Below are 9,929 nucleotides of genomic sequence, written 5' to 3' on the forward strand. Positions count from 1 at the left end.
GTATATTATATTGGTTTTGAATTTTGTAATGCTCTAATTTATTTTACTAGAAGATGAGATTGTTTATTGTAATATTGCATTATACTATATTATGTTGTTATATGTATGTTAAAAGCAATAAAAAAAAAACAAATAATTCGATTTTACTAAGTAAATTCAAGTTACAAATCGATAGATGATATTTCTATAGACAATAGATTATTAACGTCAAATAAATTGATTCCAAAACTTTTACAGAGAAAATGAGCTAATTGAATATATCGCCCTTATAAATTCAATACCAAAAGAAAGGAAAATATTAATTTCAAAAGGAACTAATGATAATGTATGAAAACATAAAAATAATAGCAATTCCTTCTTACCTTTTATTACTGGCAAACAATTTCAGAAATTAGTACCACTCCACACTGCCTGAACGCAAGTGGGACACTACGTATCGGCTAGGCGTACAGCTAGGCCTAGCCGAGAATTACGGTACGGTAAAACAAAGCAAAATAAGGGTACTTGGCATACAAATCAATCATACTTATAAGCAATATATTGTAGAGATAACATGCACCCCCAGAAATTTGACATTCCAGTCCCTGAAGAAGTTTAGGTAGTGTGGGTTAAATTAAGACCTTATAGACTTCCTCGTGAGATTTCACAGTTGTTTATCGCTGCAGTATATTCCCCACCCGACCATATAATGAAGGCAGCTTTCTAATTAATTGTATTGTATTGATGTCATTACTACAAACCATCCCAATGCAGGAATAATAATAGGAGGAGATTTCAACCGCCTAGACCTTACACGCTTGAAATCCCATACTTTCGCACAGTTTGTCAAAAAACCTACGAGGGAAAACGTTACGTTAGATAAGATTCTAACCAACATTAGGTTGAACTACAACGATCCGGTTACCACAGCCCCATTAGGATGTAGTGACCATCCTTGCGTCATTTGGTCACCCAAAGGCAATAAGTTTGAAAACAAAAAAGTTATTAGACTAGTTCGTCCTATGAAGGATTCAACGATGAGATGCTTGGCCAATGGATCACCAACTATGACTGGTCAGAAATTAGCAACGCTCAAGATAAGTGTTCAGCTTTCTACAGAATACTGCACAATGCCATTGAATGTTACTTCCCATCGAAATCAATTAAATATCACGCATTTGACAAACCTTGGATGATCCCCTCATTAAATCACTCGTCAAGGAAAGACAACGTCTACATTGCATTGGAGATGAAAAATGGAAACAGATTAGAAACAAGATTGCGACCCAAATTAATAAAGAAAAATCAAAATTCTATAATATTAGCGTAAAAAAACACAAAATAAGCAATCCTGCGACGTGGTATCAAGAAATACAAGTAATGATAAACAGAGATAAGAAGCAAACGTCGATCCAAACGACATCTTGTCTGTTGCTAATAGTCTTAATAATCATTTCACATCAATTTCGGACAATATACCTAAGCTCCGTCACAACCCTACTACGAACAACACTCCCCTACCAAAGGTACATGAATTTGAAGTCTATAAAGTACTAAAAAAACGTTAACAATACAAAGTGTCCGGACCTGACGCCATTCCTGCAAGAATTGTGAGAGAATTCGCATGTGAGTTAACGATACCACTAACTAACATCCTAAATTCTTCATTTCAAGAAAGTTATGTTCCAACGCAATGGAAGGAAGCGACTGTTATCCCCATCCCAAAGACTAAACAACCATCATGGGACAAAGTCAGACCCATCTCATTAACCGACCACTTTTCTAAAGTAGCTGAACATTTCGTGTATTCATGGTTGTTAAATGATCTTCAACATAAAATAGACCCAAATCAATTCGGAAACAGATCTGGTTACTCAACTAACCACTACTTAGTGAAATTAGTTGACAATTTCAGCAAGCATGTCGAAAACAAGTCCAGTCACAGCTCTGTAGTCGTCACAGACTTTTTAAAAGCTTTTGATCTAATCGATCACAACATATTAATTCAAAAACTAACTGACTACGGCATTCACGACTCGCTTGTATCCTGGCTTGGACATTTCCTGATGAAAAGAAATCAATCCGTGAGATATAAAGGTATCATTTCTGAACGCAGATTTCTGAATGGGGGGTCCGCAAGGTAGCAAACTTGGCCCCTTACTTTTTGTCGTCCATATCAACGATGCGCTATCCCTGACTACAACAACTGATACAAAACCTCCTCTTGTTCTTAAGTACGTTGATGATTTGGCAATTGTTTCTAATGGAATCGGTAGACATACTCAATTATCATCTCAAAAACATCTAACCGGCCTTAACGATTGGTCAGTAGCAAACGAAATGTGGCTTAATGCTTTAAAGTGCGCACACATGCAAGTATCTTTTATGAAGGATCCACCTTTCAATACACTAACGCTTCAAAATCAACATCTGCAGCAAGTAAATAACATCCATCAGAATACTAGGGGTTTTATTAAACAGAAACCTTAAGTATAACGAGCACATAAGCAGTGTGATCACCCGTGCTAATGGCAAGTTGTTCATGCTTAAATCATTGAAAAAAATCAATTTGCCATTTGATGACCTGGTAACAATCTATAAAGGATATATTAGATCGGTACTCGAGTATGCCGTCTGGCACTGCAGCTTAACTGTCCAACAGTCAAACGATTTAGAAGGTCTCCAGAAACAAGCGATTCGTATAATCATTGGAAACCAATATAATAATTATGACCAAGCACTTGCTATAGTTAAACTTGAAAAACTTGCCGATCGCCGAATTATGATATGCACAAGATTTGCCAAACAACTGTACAATCACCCAGAATTTCGACAGTGGCTTCCTGAAGAGAGAATTGTACAGGAAAGATAAAGATAATTAACTTGATGTCCAGAAAAGATTTAATTTGAGACGAAGCAACAATATCATCATTCCTAAAAGCAAAACAAATTTGTTATTTGATTAGTCCTACTCATCCAGATCACTCAATTTTATGGTAATTTTTATTTATAATTATTGCAATATTTATTTAATCGATTTTTACACGAGTTTGTAAATTTGTATTTTTATCCTGTTGTCTTTATTGTAATAATTTTTTTTTCTCAATATATGCTATATATTTATATTCTCTTTAAAATTTTTTAATGTTTGTGAAGTTTTAATGCCTTTTTCTTAATTTTTAATTGATTGTAAATTGTGAGCAATTAAGCCTTGGTTACAATTCACTTTTTGCCAATTGCTTTCTCCTTTTTGTATCGTTTTGAAAAAAATATACCATGAATAATGATAATAAATACTTACGCACTTAAAAACAAACTAGTCTACCAATAAAATCACCTGCAAGTTAAGATATAAGGCAAGTATGTCTACAAATTTGATTTTAAATTGATGTGATTAGGCTAGCCTAGACCCGGCCTAGGCTATGTCTAACCGCTTATAAAAATGCAGAAAAAAGACCCAAAACAAATTAGAATATAGTTATCAACTAACTAGTGCAATAAAATTATTCATATACTTACTACTTATCTATATAAAATTAAAATGTATTGCTCACAAACGCCAATATTTGGATTTTAATACGCCTTTTCCACGAATCGGTAGACACCTTGAATTGATGATAAACAGCCTAGGCGCGTAACAAACGATAAGCTAGGCCTAGCTGCTGCACGCCTAGCCGATACGCAGTGTGGCTAAGGAAAGTTTTGTTTTTCTGAGCATGTGCAGATTGTGCTTATTTGGCTCATTTGCATAACAATACCGCACATAAGGCTAATTCAGGTTAGACGGCTTAAACCAGCCGGCTTCCTATCCTGGTGACAGTTAAAAGTCCTTGATTTATGTGTAAAAAGATAAAGCCTATATGGATACGTTTTAACATGATCATTACTAAGTTCTTTCCTGGCATATGACCTATAAGCTGGATAAATGTAATTGTTGGAACCAACAACAATATTGTAAATGAGCTTTTACCTTTGCTGGCGTTTTGAATTTTTAAAGCATGTCTAAAAACGAAAATTGATTAAAAAAACAACTAAAAATTGATAAAACGGTTATTTGGATTTCATTTACATTATAGGTTAAACTTCAAATTGAAAATGAATACCCATGTAACATAGATAAAGCAAATATGAAATGGTCACTTGTAAAAAAATAATCTTCTTACGGGGTTAGCCTAATTTCTCTGTTACGTTTTTCTTTTTTTGGGGGGGGGGTTTGTAAATATATAAGCTTATTAATGTAATTTTAATTAAAGTGTGAGCAATGTTTGGATATGAAGCGTCTCACACATACACAGAGCCCAGACCGTGTGTGGGCCCTAGCCTTACAGTTTTCCATTTTATTATCATCTCATGCAATCACTGTAATTATTCTGTTTCAACCTGTTGCATTCTTCTACGATGATCTTATAATCATATGCCTTCGTGAAAAGGGAGGCAAAGCCTCCTCAAAGATTATAGCCTCTCTATGCAAATAAACAATCTGATAAGAAGCAGATATAATTGGCAGTTAATCGACAATAAGTCTTAGAATTCACATTATTAGTATTTTAGCTTTTACAAGGAGATGTACGCCTGTTTCTTAGACTGATTAATCAAGTCATCTTTGTTCAACTTGAAACTCTTGCGAGAGGGCGCTTTCATCGGAGTTATTCATAGTTTTAAGATTTTTTTTAATTTGTGTTTTTAAACTAAGTTATATTTTGTTATTCACTTGTATATGCTCTCTATTAGAGAGAGTGTAATGTACACAATGTTTGATAATGAATTTTTGAAAAAGAATAATAGTAATTTCACATTTATGTTTAAGTGTACATACGCCTGTGTTTATATAAAAGGATAATACATACGGTATCTGCCATATAGATTTTAACCATTATGATCATCTTTATTAGGACTGTAATTATAAAAATAGCTGAAATTATTGAAATAGCTTATGCATACGTAAGCATTGTATGAATTTGAAAAACAACGAAAAAAGGAGAATAAATGTGGGTTGCACCCATGAGAGAGAAAAAAAAACAAGTAAGAAACTCAATTACATAAGACAATTCAAATAGAAAAGTTCAACTTTAAAGTTAATCATTATTAATATTCTTAAACAATAGATACAAAATTAATTTGAAAATCACAATAAAATTACAATAATTCGAATAATATGAATACAAATATAATTCATCAATCAAAATAACAATAATTTAATCAACTATTCGATTGGAGGATTGTAATAAGTGTATTGAGGGAAAAAACAGAAAAAGTATTGGTAATAAGGAATAAATTGATGATGATATATAAAACAGGTTTTTATATTTATTTTTCACAGATCAGATGAGAATTATTTCAGTCAGAACAAAGCAGTATTTCTGACGTGAGGAGGATATGAATCAAGAAATCTGTTGAAGTGATTAAAGGAAGAATATTTAGAAGCGTTCTTTAGAGAATAAATTTCAGCTCATTTAAATGTCTTGTGTTCATAAAATTGTAATCAGAGAGATAAAGATTAAAAGAGCCATACACATATTTGATAGTAAATAATACATGTAGGAACATGATTCTAGAATTAATGGGTTGAATATTAAGTCTTTGCGAATATGAAGGAAGATGTGTGACCAATAGCCACCAAAAAAACATACGAGAAAAACGATACTGATTTTTTTTTTTATAGAGAAAGCAAGTGACATCTATATATAATTATGCTTTATTTCAAAGCCTACAATCACAGTAGTATAACCCAGTTGCCAGATAACGTCTAGGATTGAAACCTACCGGTCTGAAAATCTGTTACAACAGCATCTAACGAAGTGAATATAATTTCATATTTCAGCTTAATTGAGGGAAAATAATTATTTTACTGTCCTTATTTACTGGATCTTTAACTTTTTAGAGCACATTGAATTGTTGATGCAGTCACGCATTTATATTCGTGAGCCTCCTTACCAACGTAAACATTATTTTTTATATCAAAAACTCACGAACATATCGTCTTTTGGCCCATAATTAAACTTTGGCTAGGCCTGTTGTTTTTTATGTATATATTTTGTTTTTCAGTTGTTTGTTCGTAAAGGAGGGTGCGCTTGCTTCGCTCGCCTACCCTCTAGTTTGTTAAACATCGCGATTATTTTTGATAAAATACAACAATTATTTATGACCACTAATAGAAGATTGGCCTTATTACACACGGAAAAACACAAAAATTTAAAAGTTCAAAGTTGTTGAAACATATAGAAAAAATGTTGATTGTTGGTAGGCAGGGAGGTTGTTTTTGTTTCTTTTCAGCTTTGATCGGTAGTTTTTTCTTTTTTTTTTCTGCGTTTGCCACCTACTTTTTCCAAACATTGGCTCTTCCTCATCTTAGGAGGATCGCCGATTCGATATGTAAGTGATGGCTAGCATCGAGCAGCGTAGAAAGGCGTTTGTCGTTTCTCGAATGGAGACGGTACACAAACCGGCAATGATCAGATGCATCCTCTCAGCTGAATCACATTGGAACACGACTCTCAACGAGGCACGACGGGGCATGTTCATCCTATCTCGTGTGACAGAAGCGATGAATCTGCTGTCGGCCTCGGAAGCGGAAGAATTGAAAAGTGTTATATTCGTGTTAGCACTTCGTCGGAGCACTCAAGCCAGATAGTCGTACGACATCATCAACACAGCGGGTTCCGGCTCGAATCAATCGTAGGCCTACATATGCCGATATTGTCACATGGTTCAACGTCGATCTACGTCAATCTGATTAACAGGCCTCCGACCAAAGGAGTGTACATAGATGAAAATACGTTGGTGCAGTCCTGCTTCAACTTTCATTCGTGACGGTTGGTTACATTATCGTTATATGGAGCTGGAGTACGTCTCAACGTGAAGAAACCCGATCTGGCAACGATGCGTTCATGCGGTTGGTGTGCCATCACGTCCCGTCGGTCGTGCGTATTTTTCAGCCAACGGCCGCATGTACTTGGATCATCATGACAAATATCGACTCTTCATCGTCGCCATCGTCATCGTCGTCGTCCGAATCTTAGTCAAACAACTACAGAATATAGATTTGACGCAGCCTTGCGCCGGGCGGTTTGTCACCTGTCGACAGACTTTCTTCGGTTTCATTCGCGTATTTTCTTTCACGAGGCTTATTTGTTACTTGTTTCCCTTTTCTGCCTTATTTGTTATTTGTTTCCCACTTGGTCTCTCTCTTCTTGATTTGTTCACTGGATGCTAAACGCTTGAGCAACTGTTTACCGTGACCTCCACCACCACCATCGGGCGCAGTAAATAACTAAGTCTTTCTAGCTCATCTGCAGCCAACTGCAACTGCTGTGACAACTTGTCACGTTCAACAAATCTTTTTTCATGCATTGTGTTCGTCTCTTTCCGCAAATCGGATATCTGTAACTGATTAACCTCCTATTTGTAATCGGCTAATTTCCTATCCGCTTCTGCTGTTCTCGTTCACACTTGTTCGGTTTGATCTGTAGTAAACTTGCGCAACTCTTTTGTTCAAGCCTGTTCGCGTATTCGACGAACTTCCGATTTCGACGTATTTAATTCTTTCTCGTATCTGGCGGCATTTTCTTTCGTCTCTCTAATGTTTTTCTTGCAACTTATTTGTTCGCTCGACGTGTTTTTCTTCCTTCAAAATCGTTTCTTCCATGACCTTCGCTAATTCAGATTCCTTCTTGTTCTCTTTCGAGATTTCCCCTATTGCCATTGCCTTTTTGTTCAATGCTCGAATCTCTTCTTTCATGTTGTTCACGTCGGCGACTCACGTATGGTGCTTTCCAATCATCCTCTCGTTATCGGCAAGACTTTTGACCAGCTTTTCTTTCATCAAAGCAGCTTCGTCGTGCACTTCTTCGAGTTTAGATTGCAGGTGCTTGTGCTCGTTGGGACTGTTCTTTGAGGACGTTTGCTTCTGCAATTCACATTCGATGCTTTTCGCGAATCTGTTTGGTATCGTCGGTTAGTTTACTTAATTCCATAAAATATTAAATACATGCCCCTATAATAAACACATGTTTATCTTTATTTTTTTTATAAATATTTTAGTTCTATATAAAATCATAAGAGACTGTAATAATTAGCACAAAATAAACAGCAATTTTTTTTAAATTGGTACAAATTGAGATAAAAAGAAAGACAAGATACAAGGTGACTTTATTACAAATTTGAGGAAAAATTGTATGTACAAAATACTTTAAAGGATACGACGTAGGCTTATTACAAATATACAGTAAAGTTAACATATAAGTAGGAGGACACATTACGATATTAATTGTTCGGTATCTTTTAATTTTATTTAATATTTTCTTGTAAAATTCAAAAAATAGCAGCACAGGCTGAATTACAATCTGAATGTACGATACAAATTAGGCAAATCAATAACTTATATACAATTAAATGAGGAATTAATTAAGTTAGCTATATACAGATTGAATAAAAAAAAAACACGAATAGAAGTTACTGTTTAGGTTATATACAATTAGATACAGAAAATGACAAATTGAATACAAAAAAAAGGAAACAGATTAAGTTACTGTTTATATACAATTAGACACAAAAAATGACAAATTAAGGATAAGTAAGGAAATGTACATAATAATACATAATTATACAATCAAGAAAATAATTATTCATTAAGAAATAATAATTATGTAACAAGATGGCACAATATTGTAATAAAGTAACTATTCAATAAGTCACATATATGTATGTCATATAAATACTATCTGAAGCGGGTGAGGAATTTGTTCTGACTTTAGGCAATGAACTCTCTAGGCAGCGCCACCGAGAGAGGGGCATGGGAAGGATCCCTGGGGCCCAAGCTTATCATACAAATTGCAGGTAGAATTTTTTTTCAATATCAATTATTTTAAATCATAATATGATTTAAGCTCGTTACGGGCCCACAATAATGGCATGGGCTCCAGATTGACAGAGCCCCCCACAAAAAAAAATGTTTTTGTGCTTTCAGCGCAATCTTTCTGGCACTCCGCGCTCGTAACTGGGGGACCTATACCAGTTTCCCCTCTTGGCGGCCCTGTCTATAGAAGTTGGAAAGTTGTAGATAGTAAGCATTTATAACGTGAAATAAAAAAAGAAAATTTAAAAAACTCATCCATCCATTAATATGTTTACAAAAAATGTTGGCGAATTGTCTGTCGGCAAATTGGCTGTCAACGAAACGTCCTATCGGCAAAGTGGCAGTCGGCGAAATGTGGTGTCTTCAAAATCACGTGTCGGCGAATGGTATTTCGGTCAGTAGTCTGTTGGCCAAAAGTCTGTCGGTGAAACGTCCGGCCGACGAATGGCGTTATTTAACCTACTAGACGGTAAACGAGCTAAGCGAGCGCACCCTCTATTTTCTTATACGGAAGCCAAACTGGAATTGCATATTCAAGAAGTGAACGACACATGGCGATATAAAGTTTTCTAAAATCAGGAATATTTTGGGCTATTCCAACAATTCGAGAAATGAAACCAAGCACTTGAGAAGCTTAAGGCGCAGCATTTTTTAACTTTTATTTGCCAATCATGGGACAGATGATATATATATAAATATATACATAGATTAAAAGGCAAAATACTGAAAAACAACAATGCTGTGGGAAACAATGGCTGGATCTCAGTAGAGATACAAAAATGATAAGCAACAGCTAAAAAGTAAACGTAAGTAAACAGCCAGAAATAGAACCAGAGCTTTCGGACAACACTAGTCCTGTCTCTTATACACATCTAGATGTGTATAAGAGACAGGTATGATGTCGCTGAATGGGAATCTGTTTCTGAAAAAACATATGCGCCCAATGTGGGGCTCGAACCCACGACCCTGAGATTAAGAGTCTCATGCTCTACCGACTGAGCTAACCGGGCTTGGTATTTAGGCTGAGCTCCGAATATGACGATAATGTCGACAAACCTGAGATTAGGAGTCTCATGCTCTACCGACTGAGCTAACC

General features: G+C 35.3%; 1 non-coding gene across 1 annotated transcript; it reads right to left on the reverse strand.

Moving 5' to 3' along the window:
• Positions 1-9,770: 9,770 nt before the first annotated feature.
• On the reverse strand, positions 9,771-9,843 carry Trnak-cuu. Its single transcript has one exon. It is a non-coding gene; the product is annotated as a tRNA-Lys (tRNA).
• Between the last annotated feature and the right edge of the window lie 86 nt (positions 9,844-9,929).

This window comes from Anneissia japonica, unplaced genomic scaffold (genome assembly GCF_011630105.1).
Source record: "Anneissia japonica isolate Jap-2015-1 unplaced genomic scaffold, ASM1163010v1 scaffold287555_len78229_cov139, whole genome shotgun sequence".
Classification (NCBI taxonomy): domain Eukaryota; kingdom Metazoa; phylum Echinodermata; class Crinoidea; order Comatulida; family Comatulidae; genus Anneissia; species Anneissia japonica.